Source organism: Sinohyriopsis cumingii, unplaced genomic scaffold, assembly GCF_028554795.1.
Source record: "Sinohyriopsis cumingii isolate HCF-2022 unplaced genomic scaffold, ASM2855479v2 utg003731l, whole genome shotgun sequence".
NCBI lineage: Eukaryota > Metazoa > Mollusca > Bivalvia > Unionida > Unionidae > Sinohyriopsis > Sinohyriopsis cumingii.
In genome coordinates this window covers 1-21,011 of record NW_028316577.1, presented here as the reverse complement: position 1 = coordinate 21,011, position 21,011 = coordinate 1, and the positions used below count along the sequence as shown (strand labels likewise).

Below are 21,011 nucleotides of genomic sequence, written 5' to 3'. Positions count from 1 at the left end.
TCTTGAACTGGATTTTACACTATTAATATTTGTTCTATACCTTATCTTATTATTTACTATGATTTTGTAAACTCCAGAAAACATTAAAGTCAGTTGTAAGTAAATTGGTGGCTGAGAAGAAATTTCTCTGTTAAACTGTACTGAGTAATTTGTATAGTTATGGTCAATTTCATTGGCTATGTATCAATGAATTTATTTGATATGTCACTCTTTGTAAGTTTTTGGGTCCTACACATCAGTATATCAATATTCCAGCATTGTCTAATGTTAATTGATTAAACTTTGACTTTTCCAGACTAGCTAGACTTGTGTTGCGATTACCCCCCCCCCAATATTCACTGACACAACACTGATGTCACTATTAGCATCTCCAGAATGATAATGAAAAGTTAGGAACCACTTCTTTTATATCAGTCTAAGAGTACTTCTAAAGCACATGATTTACTTAAATGTGTGATTTCTTTAAGTTTGCTAGAAGAGTTTAGAGAAACTTTTCACTTCTGTCACTGACACCTAACATATCATTTCTGTTATTCCCTCCTAAAATTTATAACTTCCAGATCTCTTCTTGACATTCATGAAACATTGTAAAGGAATTTTGATTTTGTACTGATGCTATGGCGGTAAACAAAGACCAAGAGCATTGTAGGTTGCAAACAATTTGAAATCTTTCAAGAAATGCAGTCAGTCATAATTCACAATGTAAATAATGCAGTGTTTTTTGCCGCAAAGAGGTAACTTTTTTAAAAGCATAATACCATTTTCAGTTTTGTGCACAAAAAGTTTTCCTTTATGCCACTGTACTAGATAATGTCTAAATATGTGATATAAACACAACTTTTGACATAAACCATTTTCAGCCAAATCCTTAAGGTGGCAGGGTCCAGTTTCGTAAATTGGCCCCTGGCAAATTTCTTAACTTAAGGCTATGGTGTGACTTTTTCAGCTATTATTGTTTAGTATTGATAGATATGGATATATTTGTGAACTAGGTGTTTTGGGCTGGTGTTGTTCTTGAAATTGATGTCAGTCATGTACACCTTCCATAGTTGCTCTGCAGTATGTTGATAGTGAAATACCAATAGTTGGCTAGGAAGAAGAGCTAGCCTCCCATAGCAGTAAAGACGTGGGTTCAAGGCAACTAGAGTATCTCAAAAACGGCTTGGATGACAACTATTCTGAATTGCATCAAACTATTTAGTAGACAATGTTTTTCAAAATTTTCATCCAGGGAAAGGGCTTGCGTTTGCACTGTGAGCACCACATGCTGTCAAAAATGGCATTTGGATGTGAAAAATGCAGGTATAAAATAGGGGTTGGGGTGCATGATCCTCTTCTGCAGTGAACTGCCATTGACCTCTCTGGTCAAGTGAATACTATTATTATGCTTTGTTTTAATATAGGTATCTAAAATATGGACCTTTTTGACCTCACTTGTGTATTTGATTTTTTATGATTTTTTATACTAGGTCACTGATTGCGGCATTAAATTTGTACATAAAAACTGGACCCTGCCCCCTTAAGGAAAATTGATCATTTTTTGATGGTGCAGCCAGCCACATCTATCATACTTTTCTGTTTCTTTGTGTATATTTAAATAATTTTTATGCATTAGCTTTATTATATCTCCTTCCTTTTTCCATATATTCCTTAGTGTTGTATGTGATGTTCTTTGGAGAGGGAGGTAACTGTGTTTTGTACCTCCATGTGAGAACTGTTTACATCATGACAAAGTAGCATATTTTGGATATAACTTTCTAAATATGGGAACAAAATGGTAACCATAATGTATTGTCTTCCACTTTCTGTAGCTGTCAAGGTTTTGCACCTCTATTTTTATGAATAATATTCACATTTCAATACAGACACACCTAAACAATTGCATAGCATGTCAACATGTATTCTTTAAAGTAATTTAACTCCACAGGAGCAGATAGAATTCAGAGGAATCATACATAAACATACTGTTGTGAATATTGAATGTCACCAGTGGAACGGTCTTAGAAATAATGATGCATATGGCATATTACTTGCTGTATTTTGGTGAGAAGAATGAAAGTTTTAGCACACCGACATAGTTTCTACCTTCATGACCCCACTCTGAAGTTGACATAAGAGATTCATATCTCACACTTGGGTGATAATAGAAAATGTTTCAATGTTATGTATATATCTTGAAATTTCTAGGTTCAGTTAACAAAGGGGGAAAAGCTTAAAATTAGGTGGCAGCTTCATGGGTTTGACAATGCACATACAGTTTCTCCTCTGAAAGTCTTATGTTTTCACTGAATGTTAAAAGTACATCAATATCACTTGTTTCTTTTCTTTTTGCAGGTGTCAGTTTGCATAGTAAGAGATTAGGATTAATCGGTTAGTCATGCTGAAAGAAACAATAGCTTCAATCTCATCCAGATACTCATTCTGATCTAAGTGCACAAGAGAGTGACTTTGACAGACAGACTTAGCTTCTGCAGGAGTTGTTTTATGGTATGTGCTTATCAAAAGCCAAGCCGGTGATATGCTTTTTATCTTGAACTGGATTTTACACTATTAATATTTGTTCTATACCTTATCTTATTATTTACTATGATTTTGTAAACTCCAGAAAACATTAAAGTCAGTTGTAAGTAAATTGGTGGCTGAGAAGAAATTTCTCTGTTAAACTGTATTGAGTAATTTGTATAGTTATGGTCAATTTCATTGGCTATGTATCAATGAATTTATTTGATATGTCACTCTTTGTAAGTTTTAGGGTCCTACACATCAGTATATCAATATTCCAGCATTGTCTAATGTTAATTGATTAAACTTTGACTTTTCCAGACTAGCTAGACTTGTGTTGCGATTACCCCCCCCCAATATTCACTGACACAACACTGATGTCACTATTAGCATCTCCAGAATGATAATGAAAAGTTAGGAACCACTTCTTTTATATCAGTCTAAGAGTACTTCTAAAGCACATGATTTACTTAAATGTGTGATTTCTTTAAGTTTGCTAGAAGAGTTTAGAGAAACTTTTCACTTCTGTCACTGACACCTAACATATCATTTCTGTTATTCCCTCCTAAAATTTATAACTTCCAGATCTCTTCTTGACATTCATGAAACATTGTAAAGGAATTTTGATTTTGTACTGATGCTATGGCGGTAAACAAAGACCAAGAGCATTGTAGGTTGGAAACAATTTGAAATCTTTCAAGAAATGCAGTCAGTCATAATTCACAATGTAAATAATGCAGTGTTTTTTGCCGCAAAGAGGTAACTTTTTTAAAAGCATAATACCATTTTCAGTTTTGTGCACAAAAAGTTTTCCTTTATGCCACTGTACTAGATAATGTCTAAATATGTGATATAAACACAACTTTTGACATAAACCATTTTCAGCCAAATCCTTAAGGTGGCAGGGTCCAGTTTCGTAAATTGGCCCCTGGCAAATTTCTTAACTTAAGGCTATGGTGTGACTTTTTCAGCTATTATTGTTTAGTATTGATAGATATGGATATATTTGTGAACTAGGTGTTTTGGGCTGGTGTTGTTCTTGAAATTGATGTCAGTCATGTACACCTTCCATAGTTGCTCTGCAGTATGTTGATAGTGAAATACCAATAGTTGGCTAGGAAGAAGAGCTAGCCTCCCATAGCAGTAAAGACGTGGGTTCAAGGCAACTAGAGTATCTCAAAAACGGCTTGGATGACAACTATTCTGAATTGCATCAAACTATTTAGTAGACAATGTTTTTCAAAATTTTCATCCAGGGAAAGGGCTTGCGTTTGCACTGTGAGCACCACATGCTGTCAAAAATGGCATTTGGATGTGAAAAATGCAGGTATAAAATAGGGGTTGGGGTGCATGATCCTCTTCTGCAGTGAACTGCCATTGACCTCTCTGGTCAAGTGAATACTATTATTATGCTTTGTTTTAATATAGGTATCTAAAATATGGACCTTTTTGACCTCACTTGTGTATTTGATTTTTTATGATTTTTTATACTAGGTCACTGATTGCGGCATTAAATTTGTACATAAAAACTGGACCCTGCCCCCTTAAGGAAAATTGATCATTTTTTGATGGTGCAGCCAGCCACATCTATCATACTTTTCTGTTTCTTTGTGTATATTTAAATAATTTTTATGCATTAGCTTTATTATATCTCCTTCCTTTTTCCATATATTCCTTAGTGTTGTATGTGATGTTCTTTGGAGAGGGAGGTAACTGTGTTTTGTACCTCCACGTGAGAACTGTTTACATCATGACAAAGTAGCATATTTTGGATATAACTTTCTAAATATGGGAACAAAATGGTAACCATAATGTATTGTCTTCCACTTTCTGTAGCTGTCAAGGTTTTGCACCTCTATTTTTATGAATAATATTCACATTTCAATACAGACACACCTAAACAATTGCATAGCATGTCAACATGTATTCTTTAAAGTAATTTAACTCCACAGGAGCAGATAGAATTCAGAGGAATCATACATAAACATACTGTTGTGAATATTGAATGTCACCAGTGGAACGGTCTTAGAAATAATGATGCATATGGCATATTACTTGCTGTATTTTGGTGAGAAGAATGAAAGTTTTAGCACACCGACATAGTTTCTACCTTCATGACCCCACTCTGAAGTTGACATAAGAGATTCATATCTCACACTTGGGTGATAATAGAAAATGTTTCAATGTTATGTATATATCTTGAAATTTCTAGGTTCAGTTAACAAAGGGGGAAAAGCTTAAAATTAGGTGGCAGCTTCATGGGTTTGACAATGCACATACAGTTTCTCCTCTGAAAGTCTTATGTTTTCACTGAATGTTAAAAGTACATCAATATCACTTGTTTCTTTTCTTTTTGCAGGTGTCAGTTTGCATAGTAAGAGATTAGGATTAATCGGTTAGTCATGCTGAAAGAAACAATAGCTTCAATCTCATCCAGATACTCATTCTGATCTAAGTGCACAAGAGAGTGACTTTGACAGACAGACTTAGCTTCTGCAGGAGTTGTTTTATGGTATGTGCTTATCAAAAGCCAAGCCGGTGATATGCTTTTTATCTTGAACTGGATTTTACACTATTAATATTTGTTCTATACCTTATCTTATTATTTACTATGATTTTGTAAACTCCAGAAAACATTAAAGTCAGTTGTAAGTAAATTGGTGGCTGAGAAGAAATTTCTCTGTTAAACTGTATTGAGTAATTTGTATAGTTATGGTCAATTTCATTGGCTATGTATCAATGAATTTATTTGATATGTCACTCTTTGTAAGTTTTTGGGTCCTACACATCAGTATATCAATATTCCAGCATTGTCTAATGTTAATTGATTAAACTTTGACTTTTCCAGACTAGCTAGACTTGTGTTGCGATTACCCCCCCCCCCCCAATATTCACTGACACAACACTGATGTCACTATTAGCATCTCCAGAATGATAATGAAAAGTTAGGAACCACTTCTTTTATATCAGTCTAAGAGTACTTCTAAAGCACATGATTTACTTAAATGTGTGATTTCTTTAAGTTTGCTAGAAGAGTTTAGAGAAACTTTTCACTTCTGTCACTGACACCTAACATATCATTTCTGTTATTCCCTCCTAAAATTTATAACTTCCAGATCTCTTCTTGACATTCATGAAACATTGTAAAGGAATTTTGATTTTGTACTGATGCTATGGCGGTAAACAAAGACCAAGAGCATTGTAGGTTGCAAACAATTTGAAATCTTTCAAGAAATGCAGTCAGTCATAATTCACAATGTAAATAATGCAGTGTTTTTTGCCGCAAAGAGGTAACTTTTTTAAAAGCATAATACCATTTTCAGTTTTGTGCACAAAAAGTTTTCCTTTATGCCACTGTACTAGATAATGTCTAAATATGTGATATAAACACAACTTTTGACATAAACCATTTTCAGCCAAATCCTTAAGGTGGCAGGGTCCAGTTTCGTAAATTGGCCCCTGGCAAATTTCTTAACTTAAGGCTATGGTGTGACTTTTTCAGCTATTATTGTTTAGCATTGATAGATATGGATATATTTGTGAACTAGGTGTTTTGGGCTGGTGTTGTTCTTGAAATTGATGTCAGTCATGTACACCTTCCATAGTTGCTCTGCAGTATGTTGATAGTGAAATACCAATAGTTGGCTAGGAAGAAGAGCTAGCCTCCCATAGCAGTAAAGACGTGGGTTCAAGGCAACTAGAGTATCTCAAAAACGGCTTGGATGACAACTATTCTGAATTGCATCAAACTATTTAGTAGACAATGTTTTTCAAAATTTTCATCCAGGGAAAGGGCTTGCGTTTGCACTGTGAGCACCACATGCTGTCAAAAATGGCATTTGGATGTGAAAAATGCAGGTATAAAATAGGGGTTGGGGTGCATGATCCTCTTCTGCAGTGAACTGCCATTGACCTCTCTGGTCAAGTGAATACTATTATTATGCTTTGTTTTAATATAGGTATCTAAAATATGGACCTTTTTGACCTCACTTGTGTATTTGATTTTTTATGATTTTTTATACTAGGTCACTGATTGCGGCATTAAATTTGTACATAAAAACTGGACCCTGCCCCCTTAAGGAAAATTGATCATTTTTTGATGGTGCAGCCAGCCACATCTATCATACTTTTCTGTTTCTTTGTGTATATTTAAATAATTTTTATGCATTAGCTTTATTATATCTCCTTCCTTTTTCCATATATTCCTTAGTGTTGTATGTGATGTTCTTTGGAGAGGGAGGTAACTGTGTTTTGTACCTCCATGTGAGAACTGTTTACATCATGACAAAGTAGCATATTTTGGATATAACTTTCTAAATATGGGAACAAAATGGTAACCATAATGTATTGTCTTCCACTTTCTGTAGCTGTCAAGGTTTTGCACCTCTATTTTTATGAATAATATTCACATTTCAATACAGACACACCTAAACAATTGCATAGCATGTCAACATGTATTCTTTAAAGTAATTTAACTCCACAGGAGCAGATAGAATTCAGAGGAATCATACATAAACATACTGTTGTGAATATTGAATGTCACCAGTGGAACGGTCTTAGAAATAATGATGCATATGGCATATTACTTGCTGTATTTTGGTGAGAAGAATGAAAGTTTTAGCACACCGACATAGTTTCTACCTTCATGACCCCACTCTGAAGTTGACATAAGAGATTCATATCTCACACTTGGGTGATAATAGAAAATGTTTCAATGTTATGTATATATCTTGAAATTTCTAGGTTCAGTTAACAAAGGGGGAAAAGCTTAAAATTAGGTGGCAGCTTCATGGGTTTGACAATGCACATACAGTTTCTCCTCTGAAAGTCTTATGTTTTCACTGAATGTTAAAAGTACATCAATATCACTTGTTTCTTTTCTTTTTGCAGGTGTCAGTTTGCATAGTAAGAGATTAGGATTAATCGGTTAGTCATGCTGAAAGAAACAATAGCTTCAATCTCATCCAGATACTCATTCTGATCTAAGTGCACAAGAGAGTGACTTTGACAGACAGACTTAGCTTCTGCAGGAGTTGTTTTATGGTATGTGCTTATCAAAAGCCAAGCCGGTGATATGCTTTTTATCTTGAACTGGATTTTACACTATTAATATTTGTTCTATACCTTATCTTATTATTTACTATGATTTTGTAAACTCCAGAAAACATTAAAGTCAGTTGTAAGTAAATTGGTGGCTGAGAAGAAATTTCTCTGTTAAACTGTATTGAGTAATTTGTATAGTTATGGTCAATTTCATTGGCTATGTATCAATGAATTTATTTGATATGTCACTCTTTGTAAGTTTTAGGGTCCTACACATCAGTATATCAATATTCCAGCATTGTCTAATGTTAATTGATTAAACTTTGACTTTTCCAGACTAGCTAGACTTGTGTTGCGATTACCCCCCCCCAATATTCACTGACACAACACTGATGTCACTATTAGCATCTCCAGAATGATAATGAAAAGTTAGGAACCACTTCTTTTATATCAGTCTAAGAGTACTTCTAAAGCACATGATTTACTTAAATGTGTGATTTCTTTAAGTTTGCTAGAAGAGTTTAGAGAAACTTTTCACTTCTGTCACTGACACCTAACATATCATTTCTGTTATTCCCTCTTAAATTTATAACTTCCAGATCTCTTCTTGACATTCATGAAACATTGTAAAGGAATTTTGATTTTGTACTGATGCTATGGCGGTAAACAAAGACCAAGAGCATTGTAGGTTGCAAACAATTTGAAATCTTTCAAGAAATGCAGTCAGTCATAATTCACAATGTAAATAATGCAGTGTTTTTTGCCGCAAAGAGGTAACTTTTTTAAAAGCATAATACCATTTTCAGTTTTGTGCACAAAAAGTTTTCCTTTATGCCACTGTACTAGATAATGTCTAAATATGTGATATAAACACAACTTTTGACATAAACCATTTTCAGCCAAATCCTTAAGGTGGCAGGGTCCAGTTTCGTAAATTGGCCCCTGGCAAATTTCTTAACTTAAGGCTATGGTGTGACTTTTTCAGCTATTATTGTTTAGTATTGATAGATATGGATATATTTGTGAACTAGGTGTTTTGGGCTGGTGTTGTTCTTGAAATTGATGTCAGTCATGTACACCTTCCATAGTTGCTCTGCAGTATGTTGATAGTGAAATACCAATAGTTGGCTAGGAAGAAGAGCTAGCCTCCCATAGCAGTAAAGACGTGGGTTCAAGGCAACTAGAGTATCTCAAAAACGGCTTGGATGACAACTATTCTGAATTGCATCAAACTATTTAGTAGACAATGTTTTTCAAAATTTTCATCCAAGGAAAGGGCTTGCGTTTGCACTGTGAGCACCACATGCTGTCAAAAATGGCATTTGGATGTGAAAAATGCAGGTATAAAATAGGGGTTGGGGTGCATGATCCTCTTCTGCAGTGAACTGCCATTGACCTCTCTGGTCAAGTGAATACTATTATTATGCTTTGTTTTAATATAGGTATCTAAAATATGGACCTTTTTGACCTCACTTGTGTATTTGATTTTTTATGATTTTTTATACTAGGTCACTGATTGCGGCATTAAATTTGTACATAAAAACTGGACCCTGCCCCCTTAAGGAAAATTGATCATTTTTTGATGGTGCAGCCAGCCACATCTATCATACTTTTCTGTTTCTTTGTGTATATTTAAATAATTTTTATGCATTAGCTTTATTATATCTCCTTCCTTTTTCCATATATTCCTTAGTGTTGTATGTGATGTTCTTTGGAGAGGGAGGTAACTGTGTTTTGTACCTCCATGTGAGAACTGTTTACATCATGACAAAGTAGCATATTTTGGATATAACTTTCTAAATATGGGAACAAAATGGTAACCATAATGTATTGTCTTCCACTTTCTGTAGCTGTCAAGGTTTTGCACCTCTATTTTTATGAATAATATTCACATTTCAATACAGACACACCTAAACAATTGCATAGCATGTCAACATGTATTCTTTAAAGTAATTTAACTCCACAGGAGCAGATAGAATTCAGAGGAATCATACATAAACATACTGTTGTGAATATTGAATGTCACCAGTGGAACGGTCTTAGAAATAATGATGCATATGGCATATTACTTGCTGTATTTTGGTGAGAAGAATGAAAGTTTTAGCACACCGACATAGTTTCTACCTTCATGACCCCACTCTGAAGTTGACATAAGAGATTCATATCTCACACTTGGGTGATAATAGAAAATGTTTCAATGTTATGTATATATCTTGAAATTTCTAGGTTCAGTTAACAAAGGGGGAAAAGCTTAAAATTAGGTGGCAGCTTCATGGGTTTGACAATGCACATACAGTTTCTCCTCTGAAAGTCTTATGTTTTCACTGAATGTTAAAAGTACATCAATATCACTTGTTTCTTTTCTTTTTGCAGGTGTCAGTTTGCATAGTAAGAGATTAGGATTAATCGGTTAGTCATGCTGAAAGAAACAATAGCTTCAATCTCATCCAGATACTCATTCTGATCTAAGTGCACAAGAGAGTGACTTTGACAGACAGACTTAGCTTCTGCAGGAGTTGTTTTATGGTATGTGCTTATCAAAAGCCAAGCCGGTGATATGCTTTTTATCTTGAACTGGATTTTACACTATTAATATTTGTTCTATACCTTATCTTATTATTTACTATGATTTTGTAAACTCCAGAAAACATTAAAGTCAGTTGTAAGTAAATTGGTGGCTGAGAAGAAATTTCTCTGTTAAACTGTATTGAGTAATTTGTATAGTTATGGTCAATTTCATTGGCTATGTATCAATGAATTTATTTGATATGTCACTCTTTGTAAGTTTTAGGGTCCTACACATCAGTATATCAATATTCCAGCATTGTCTAATGTTAATTGATTAAACTTTGACTTTTCCAGACTAGCTAGACTTGTGTTGCGATTACCCCCCCCCCAATATTCACTGACACAACACTGATGTCACTATTAGCATCTCCAGAATGATAATGAAAAGTTAGGAACCACTTCTTTTATATCAGTCTAAGAGTACTTCTAAAGCACATGATTTACTTAAATGTGTGATTTCTTTAAGTTTGCTAGAAGAGTTTAGAGAAACTTTTCACTTCTGTCACTGACACCTAACATATCATTTCTGTTATTCCCTCTTAAATTTATAACTTCCAGATCTCTTCTTGACATTCATGAAACATTGTAAAGGAATTTTGATTTTGTACTGATGCTATGGCGGTAAACAAAGACCAAGAGCATTGTAGGTTGCAAACAATTTGAAATCTTTCAAGAAATGCAGTCAGTCATAATTCACAATGTAAATAATGCAGTGTTTTTTGCCGCAAAGAGGTAACTTTTTTAAAAGCATAATACCATTTTCAGTTTTGTGCACAAAAAGTTTTCCTTTATGCCACTGTACTAGATAATGTCTAAATATGTGATATAAACACAACTTTTGACATAAACCATTTTCAGCCAAATCCTTAAGGTGGCAGGGTCCAGTTTCGTAAATTGGCCCCTGGCAAATTTCTTAACTTAAGGCTATGGTGTGACTTTTTCAGCTATTATTGTTTAGTATTGATAGATATGGATATATTTGTGAACTAGGTGTTTTGGGCTGGTGTTGTTCTTGAAATTGATGTCAGTCATGTACACCTTCCATAGTTGCTCTGCAGTATGTTGATAGTGAAATACCAATAGTTGGCTAGGAAGAAGAGCTAGCCTCCCATAGCAGTAAAGACGTGGGTTCAAGGCAACTAGAGTATCTCAAAAACGGCTTGGATGACAACTATTCTGAATTGCATCAAACTATTTAGTAGACAATGTTTTTCAAAATTTTCATCCAGGGAAAGGGCTTGCGTTTGCACTGTGAGCACCACATGCTGTCAAAAATGGCATTTGGATGTGAAAAATGCAGGTATAAAATAGGGGTTGGGGTGCATGATCCTCTTCTGCAGTGAACTGCCATTGACCTCTCTGGTCAAGTGAATACTATTATTATGCTTTGTTTTAATATAGGTATCTAAAATATGGACCTTTTTGACCTCACTTGTGTATTTGATTTTTTATGATTTTTTATACTAGGTCACTGATTGCGGCATTAAATTTGTACATAAAAACTGGACCCTGCCCCCTTAAGGAAAATTGATCATTTTTTGATGGTGCAGCCAGCCACATCTATCATACTTTTCTGTTTCTTTGTGTATATTTAAATAATTTTTATGCATTAGCTTTATTATATCTCCTTCCTTTTTCCATATATTCCTTAGTGTTGTATGTGATGTTCTTTGGAGAGGGAGGTAACTGTGTTTTGTACCTCCATGTGAGAACTGTTTACATCATGACAAAGTAGCATATTTTGGATATAACTTTCTAAATATGGGAACAAAATGGTAACCATAATGTATTGTCTTCCACTTTCTGTAGCTGTCAAGGTTTTGCACCTCTATTTTTATGAATAATATTCACATTTCAATACAGACACACCTAAACAATTGCATAGCATGTCAACATGTATTCTTTAAAGTAATTTAACTCCACAGGAGCAGATAGAATTCAGAGGAATCATACATAAACATACTGTTGTGAATATTGAATGTCACCAGTGGAACGGTCTTAGAAATAATGATGCATATGGCATATTACTTGCTGTATTTTGGTGAGAAGAATGAAAGTTTTAGCACACCGACATAGTTTCTACCTTCATGACCCCACTCTGAAGTTGACATAAGAGATTCATATCTCACACTTGGGTGATAATAGAAAATGTTTCAATGTTATGTATATATCTTGAAATTTCTAGGTTCAGTTAACAAAGGGGGAAAAGCTTAAAATTAGGTGGCAGCTTCATGGGTTTGACAATGCACATACAGTTTCTCCTCTGAAAGTCTTATGTTTTCACTGAATGTTAAAAGTACATCAATATCACTTGTTTCTTTTCTTTTTGCAGGTGTCAGTTTGCATAGTAAGAGATTAGGATTAATCGGTTAGTCATGCTGAAAGAAACAATAGCTTCAATCTCATCCAGATACTCATTCTGATCTAAGTGCACAAGAGAGTGACTTTGACAGACAGACTTAGCTTCTGCAGGAGTTGTTTTATGGTATGTGCTTATCAAAAGCCAAGCCGGTGATATGCTTTTTATCTTGAACTGGATTTTACACTATTAATATTTGTTCTATACCTTATCTTATTATTTACTATGATTTTGTAAACTCCAGAAAACATTAAAGTCAGTTGTAAGTAAATTGGTGGCTGAGAAGAAATTTCTCTGTTAAACTGTATTGAGTAATTTGTATAGTTATGGTCAATTTCATTGGCTATGTATCAATGAATTTATTTGATATGTCACTCTTTGTAAGTTTTAGGGTCCTACACATCAGTATATCAATATTCCAGCATTGTCTAATGTTAATTGATTAAACTTTGACTTTTCCAGACTAGCTAGACTTGTGTTGCGATTACCCCCCCCCAATATTCACTGACACAACACTGATGTCACTATTAGCATCTCCAGAATGATAATGAAAAGTTAGGAACCACTTCTTTTATATCAGTCTAAGAGTACTTCTAAAGCACATGATTTACTTAAATGTGTGATTTCTTTAAGTTTGCTAGAAGAGTTTAGAGAAACTTTTCACTTCTGTCACTGACACCTAACATATCATTTCTGTTATTCCCTCTTAAATTTATAACTTCCAGATCTCTTCTTGACATTCATGAAACATTGTAAAGGAATTTTGATTTTGTACTGATGCTATGGCGGTAAACAAAGACCAAGAGCATTGTAGGTTGCAAACAATTTGAAATCTTTCAAGAAATGCAGTCAGTCATAATTCACAATGTAAATAATGCAGTGTTTTTTGCCGCAAAGAGGTAACTTTTTTAAAAGCATAATACCATTTTCAGTTTTGTGCACAAAAAGTTTTCCTTTATGCCACTGTACTAGATAATGTCTAAATATGTGATATAAACACAACTTTTGACATAAACCATTTTCAGCCAAATCCTTAAGGTGGCAGGGTCCAGTTTCGTAAATTGGCCCCTGGCAAATTTCTTAACTTAAGGCTATGGTGTGACTTTTTCAGCTATTATTGTTTAGTATTGATAGATATGGATATATTTGTGAACTAGGTGTTTTGGGCTGGTGTTGTTCTTGAAATTGATGTCAGTCATGTACACCTTCCATAGTTGCTCTGCAGTATGTTGATAGTGAAATACCAATAGTTGGCTAGGAAGAAGAGCTAGCCTCCCATAGCAGTAAAGACGTGGGTTCAAGGCAACTAGAGTATCTCAAAAACGGCTTGGATGACAACTATTCTGAATTGCATCAAACTATTTAGTAGACAATGTTTTTCAAAATTTTCATCCAGGGAAAGGGCTTGCGTTTGCACTGTGAGCACCACATGCTGTCAAAAATGGCATTTGGATGTGAAAAATGCAGGTATAAAATAGGGGTTGGGGTGCATGATCCTCTTCTGCAGTGAACTGCCATTGACCTCTCTGGTCAAGTGAATACTATTATTATGCTTTGTTTTAATATAGGTATCTAAAATATGGACCTTTTTGACCTCACTTGTGTATTTGATTTTTTATGATTTTTTATACTAGGTCACTGATTGCGGCATTAAATTTGTACATAAAAACTGGACCCTGCCCCCTTAAGGAAAATTGATCATTTTTTGATGGTGCAGCCAGCCACATCTATCATACTTTTCTGTTTCTTTGTGTATATTTAAATAATTTTTATGCATTAGCTTTATTATATCTCCTTCCTTTTTCCATATATTCCTTAGTGTTGTATGTGATGTTCTTTGGAGAGGGAGGTAACTGTGTTTTGTACCTCCATGTGAGAACTGTTTACATCATGACAAAGTAGCATATTTTGGATATAACTTTCTAAATATGGGAACAAAATGGTAACCATAATGTATTGTCTTCCACTTTCTGTAGCTGTCAAGGTTTTGCACCTCTATTTTTATGAATAATATTCACATTTCAATACAGACACACCTAAACAATTGCATAGCATGTCAACATGTATTCTTTAAAGTAATTTAACTCCACAGGAGCAGATAGAATTCAGAGGAATCATACATAAACATACTGTTGTGAATATTGAATGTCACCAGTGGAACGGTCTTAGAAATAATGATGCATATGGCATATTACTTGCTGTATTTTGGTGAGAAGAATGAAAGTTTTAGCACACCGACATAGTTTCTACCTTCATGACCCCACTCTGAAGTTGACATAAGAGATTCATATCTCACACTTGGGTGATAATAGAAAATGTTTCAATGTTATGTATATATCTTGAAATTTCTAGGTTCAGTTAACAAAGGGGGAAAAGCTTAAAATTAGGTGGCAGCTTCATGGGTTTGACAATGCACATACAGTTTCTCCTCTGAAAGTCTTATGTTTTCACTGAATGTTAAAAGTACATCAATATCACTTGTTTCTTTTCTTTTTGCAGGTGTCAGTTTGCATAGTAAGAGATTAGGATTAATCGGTTAGTCATGCTGAAAGAAACAATAGCTTCAATCTCATCCAGATACTCATTCTGATCTAAGTGCACAAGAGAGTGACTTTGACAGACAGACTTAGCTTCTGCAGGAGTTGTTTTATGGTATGTGCTTATCAAAAGCCAAGCCGGTGATATGCTTTTTATCTTGAACTGGATTTTACACTATTAATATTTGTTCTATACCTTATCTTATTATTTACTATGATTTTGTAAACTCCAGAAAACATTAAAGTCAGTTGTAAGTAAATTGGTGGCTGAGAAGAAATTTCTCTGTTAAACTGTATTGAGTAATTTGTATAGTTATGGTCAATTTCATTGGCTATGTATCAATGAATTTATTTGATATGTCACTCTTTGTAAGTTTTAGGGTCCTACACATCAGTATATCAATATTCCAGCATTGTCTAATGTTAATTGATTAAACTTTGACTTTTCCAGACTAGCTAGACTTGTGTTGCGATTACCCCCCCCCCAATATTCACTGACACAACACTGATGTCACTATTAGCATCTCCAGAATGATAATGAAAAGTTAGGAACCACTTCTTTTATATCAGTCTAAGAGTACTTCTAAAGCACATGATTTACTTAAATGTGTGATTTCTTTAAGTTTGCTAGAAGAGTTTAGAGAAACTTTTCACTTCTGTCACTGACACCTAACATATCATTTCTGTTATTCCCTCTTAAATTTATAACTTCCAGATCTCTTCTTGACATTCATGAAACATTGTAAAGGAATTTTGATTTTGTACTGATGCTATGGCGGTAAACAAAGACCAAGAGCATTGTAGGTTGCAAACAATTTGAAATCTTTCAAGAAATGCAGTCAGTCATAATTCACAATGTAAATAATGCAGTGTTTTTTGCCGCAAAGAGGTAACTTTTTTAAAAGCATAATACCATTTTCAGTTTTGTGCACAAAAAGTTTTCCTTTATGCCACTGTACTAGATAATGTCTAAATATGTGATATAAACACAACTTTTGACATAAACCATTTTCAGCCAAATCCTTAAGGTGGCAGGGTCCAGTTTCGTAAATTGGCCCCTGGCAAATTTCTTAACTTAAGGCTATGGTGTGACTTTTTCAGCTATTATTGTTTAGTATTGATAGATATGGATATATTTGTGAACTAGGTGTTTTGGGCTGGTGTTGTTCTTGAAATTGATGTCAGTCATGTACACCTTCCATAGTTGCTCTGCAGTATGTTGATAGTGAAATACCAATAGTTGGCTAGGAAGAAGAGCTAGCCTCCCATAGCAGTAAAGACGTGGGTTCAAGGCAACTAGAGTATCTCAAAAACGGCTTGGATGACAACTATTCTGAATTGCATCAAACTATTTAGTAGACAATGTTTTTCAAAATTTTCATCCAGGGAAAGGGCTTGCGTTTGCACTGTGAGCACCACATGCTGTCAAAAATGGCATTTGGATGTGAAAAATGCAGGTATAAAATAGGGGTTGGGGTGCATGATCCTCTTCTGCAGTGAACTGCCATTGACCTCTCTGGTCAAGTGAATACTATTATTATGCTTTGTTTTAATATAGGTATCTAAAATATGGACCTTTTTGACCTCACTTGTGTATTTGATTTTTTATGATTTTTTATACTAGGTCACTGATTGCGGCATTAAATTTGTACATAAAAACTGGACCCTGCCCCCTTAAGGAAAATTGATCATTTTTTGATGGTGCAGCCAGCCACATCTATCATACTTTTCTGTTTCTTTGTGTATATTTAAATAATTTTTATGCATTAGCTTTATTATATCTCCTTCCTTTTTCCATATATTCCTTAGTGTTGTATGTGATGTTCTTTGGAGAGGGAGGTAACTGTGTTTTGTACCTCCATGTGAGAACTGTTTACATCATGACAAAGTAGCATATTTTGGATATAACTTTCTAAATATGGGAACAAAATGGTAACCATAATGTATTGTCTTCCACTTTCTGTAGCTGTCAAGGTTTTGCACCTCTATTTTTATGAATAATATTCACATTTCAATACAGACACACCTAAACAATTGCATAGCATGTCAACATGTATTCTTTAAAGTAATTTAACTCCACAGGAGCAGATAGAATTCAGAGGAATCATACATAAACATACTGTTGTGAATATTGAATGTCACCAGTGGAACGGTCTTAGAAATAATGATGCATATGGCATATTACTTGCTGTATTTTGGTGAGAAGAATGAAAGTTTTAGCACACCGACATAGTTTCTACCTTCATGACCCCACTCTGAAGTTGACATAAGAGATTCATATCTCACACTTGGGTGATAATAGAAAATGTTTCAATGTTATGTATATATCTTGAAATTTCTAGGTTCAGTTAACAAAGGGGGAAAAGCTTAAAATTAGGTGGCAGCTTCATGGGTTTGACAATGCACATACAGTTTCTCCTCTGAAAGTCTTATGTTTTCACTGAATGTTAAAAGTACATCAATATCACTTGTTTCTTTTCTTTTTGCAGGTGTCAGTTTGCATAGTAAGAGATTAGGATTAATCGGTTAGTCATGCTGAAAGAAACAATAGCTTCAATCTCATCCAGATACTCATTCTGATCTAAGTGCACAAGAGAGTGACTTTGACAGACAGACTTAGCTTCTGCAGGAGTTGTTTTATGGTATGTGCTTATCAAAAGCCAAGCCGGTGATATGCTTTTTATCTTGAACTGGATTTTACACTATTAATATTTGTTCTATACCTTATCTTATTATTTACTATGATTTTGTAAACTCCAGAAAACATTAAAGTCAGTTGTAAGTAAATTGGTGGCTGAGAAGAAATTTCTCTGTTAAACTGTATTGAGTAATTTGTATAGTTATGGTCAATTTCATTGGCTATGTATCAATGAATTTATTTGATATGTCACTCTTTGTAAGTTTTAGGGTCCTACACATCAGTATATCAATATTCCAGCATTGTCTAATGTTAATTGATTAAACTTTGACTTTTCCAGACTAGCTAGACTTGTGTTGCGATTACCCCCCCCCAATATTCACTGACACAACACTGATGTCACTATTAGCATCTCCAGAATGATAATGAAAAGTTAGGAACCACTTCTTTTATATCAGTCTAAGAGTACTTCTAAAGCACATGATTTACTTAAATGTGTGATTTCTTTAAGTTTGCTAGAAGAGTTTAGAGAAACTTTTCACTTCTGTCACTGACACCTAACATATCATTTCTGTTATTCCCTCTTAAATTTATAACTTCCAGATCTCTTCTTGACATTCATGAAACATTGTAAAGGAATTTTGATTTTGTACTGATGCTATGGCGGTAAACAAAGACCAAGAGCATTGTAGGTTGCAAACAATTTGAAATCTTTCAAGAAATGCAGTCAGTCATAATTCACAATGTAAATAATGCAGTGTTTTTTGCCGCAAAGAGGTAACTTTTTTAAAAGCATAATACCATTTTCAGTTTTGTGCACAAAAAGTTTTCCTTTATGCCACTGTACTAGATAATGTCTAAATATGTGATATAAACACAACTTTTGACATAAACCATTTTCAGCCAAATCCTTAAGGTGGCAGGGTCCAGTTTCGTAAATTGGCCCCTGGCAAATTTCTTAACTTAAGGCTATGGTGTGACTTTTTCAGCTATTATTGTTTAGTATTGATAGATATGGATATATTTGTGAACTAGGTGTTTTGGGCTGGTGTTGTTCTTGAAATTGATGTCAGTCATGTACACCTTCCATAGTTGCTCTGCAGTATGTTGATAGTGAAATACCAATAGTTGGCTAGGAAGAAGAGCTAGCCTCCCATAGCAGTAAAGACGTGGGTTCAAGGCAACTAGAGTATCTCAAAAACGGCTTGGATGACAACTATTCTGAATTGCATCAAACTATTTAGTAGACAATGTTTTTCAAAATTTTCATCCAGGGAAAGGGCTTGCGTTTGCACTGTGAGCACCACATGCTGTCAAAAATGGCATTTGGATGTGAAAAATGCAGGTATAAAATAGGGGTTGGGGTGCATGATCCTCTTCTGCAGTGAACTGCCATTGACCTCTCTGGTCAAGTGAATACTATTATTATGCTTTGTTTTAATATAGGTATCTAAAATATGGACCTTTTTGACCTCACTTGTGTATTTGATTTTTTATGATTTTTTATACTAGGTCACTGATTGCGGCATTAAATTTGTACATAAAAACTGGACCCTGCCCCCTTAAGGAAAATTGATCATTTTTTGATGGTGCAGCCAGCCACATCTATCATACTTTTCTGTTTCTTTGTGTATATTTAAATAATTTTTATGCATTAGCTTTATTATATCTCCTTCCTTTTTCCATATATTCCTTAGTGTTGTATGTGATGTTCTTTGGAGAGGAAGGTAACTGTGTTTTGTACCTCCATGTGAGAACTGTTTACATCATGACAAAGTAGCATATTTTGGATATAACTTTCTAAATATGGGAACAAAATGGTAACCATAATGTATTGTCTTCCACTTTCTGTAGCTGTCAAGGTTTTGCACCTCTATTTTTATGAATAATATTCACATTTCAATACAGACACACCTAAACAATTGCATAGCATGTCAACATGTATTCTTTAAAGTAATTTAACTCCACAGGAGCAGATAGAATTCAGAGGAATCATACATAAACATACTGTTGTGAATATTGAATGTCACCAGTGGAACGGTCTTAGAAATAATGATGCATATGGCATATTACTTGCTGTATTTTGGTGAGAAGAATGAAAGTTTTAGCACACCGACATAGTTTCTACCTTCATGACCCCACTCTGAAGTTGACATAAGAGATTCATATCTCACACTTGGGTGATAATAGAAAATGTTTCAATGTTATGTATATATCTTGAAATTTCTAGGTTCAGTTAACAAAGGGGGAAAAGCTTAAAATTAGGTGGCAGCTTCATGGGTTTGACAATGCACATACAGTTTCTCCTCTGAAAGTCTTATGTTTTCACTGAATGTTAAAAGTACATCAATATCACTTGTTTCTTTTCTTTTTGCAGGTGTCAGTTTGCATAGTAAGAGATTAGGATTAATCGGTTAGTCATGCTGAAAGAAACAATAGCTTCAATCTCATCCAGATACTCATTCTGATCTAAGTGCACAAGAGAGTGACTTTGACAGACAGACTTAGCTTCTGCAGGAGTTGTTATTATGGTATGTGCTTATCAAAAGCCAAGCCGGTGATATGCTTTTTATCTTGAACTGGATTTTACACTATTAATATTTGTTCTATACCTTATCTTATTATTTACTATGATTTTGTAAACTCCAGAAAACATTAAAGTCAGTTGTAAGTAAATTGGTGGCTGAGAAGAAATTTCTCTGTTAAACTGTATTGAGTAATTTGTATAGTTATGGTCAATTTCATTGGCTATGTATCAATGAATTTATTTGATATGTCACTCTTTGTAAGTTTTAGGGTCCTACACATCAGTATATCAATATTCCAGCATTGTCTAATGTTAATTGATTAAACTTTGACTTTTCCAGACTAGCTAGACTTGTGTTGCGATTACCCCCCCCCCAATATTCACTGACACAACACTGATGTCACTATTAGCATCTCCAGAATGATAATGAAAAGTTAGGAACCACTTCTTTTATATCAGTCTAAGAGTACTTCTAAAGCACATGATTTACTTAAATGTGTGATTTCTTTAAGTTTGCTAGAAGAGTTTAGAGAAACTTTTCACTTCTGTCACTGACACCTAACATATCATTTCTGTTATTCCCTCTTAAATTTATAACTTCCAGATCTCTTCTTGACATTCATGAAACATTGTAAAGGAATTTTGATTTTGTACTGATGCTATGGCGGTAAACAAAGACCAAGAGCATTGTAGGTTGCAAACAATTTGAAATCTTTCAAGAAATGCAGTCAGTCATAATTCACAATGTAAATAATGCAGTGTTTTTTGCCGCAAAGAGGTAACTTTTTTAAAAGCATAATACCATTTTCAGTTTTGTGCACAAAAAGTTTTCCTTTA

At 34.3% G+C, this 21,011-nt stretch overlaps 1 long non-coding RNA gene across 1 annotated transcript in view; it reads left to right on the top strand.

Annotated features, from left to right (window-relative positions):
• LOC149769474 (uncharacterized) overlaps positions 1–20,162 on the top strand; it is a 38,816-nt gene extending 18,654 nt beyond the window's left edge. The window contains exons 9-16 of the long non-coding RNA XR_016419154.1: positions 2,335–2,487; positions 4,862–5,014; positions 7,393–7,545; positions 9,919–10,071; positions 12,446–12,598; positions 14,972–15,124; positions 17,499–17,651; positions 20,025–20,162. This is a non-coding gene — a long non-coding RNA (uncharacterized LOC149769474). The remainder of the gene's footprint in view (positions 1–2,334; positions 2,488–4,861; positions 5,015–7,392; positions 7,546–9,918; positions 10,072–12,445; positions 12,599–14,971; positions 15,125–17,498; positions 17,652–20,024) is intronic.
• The last annotated feature ends 849 nt before the right edge of the window (positions 20,163–21,011 follow it).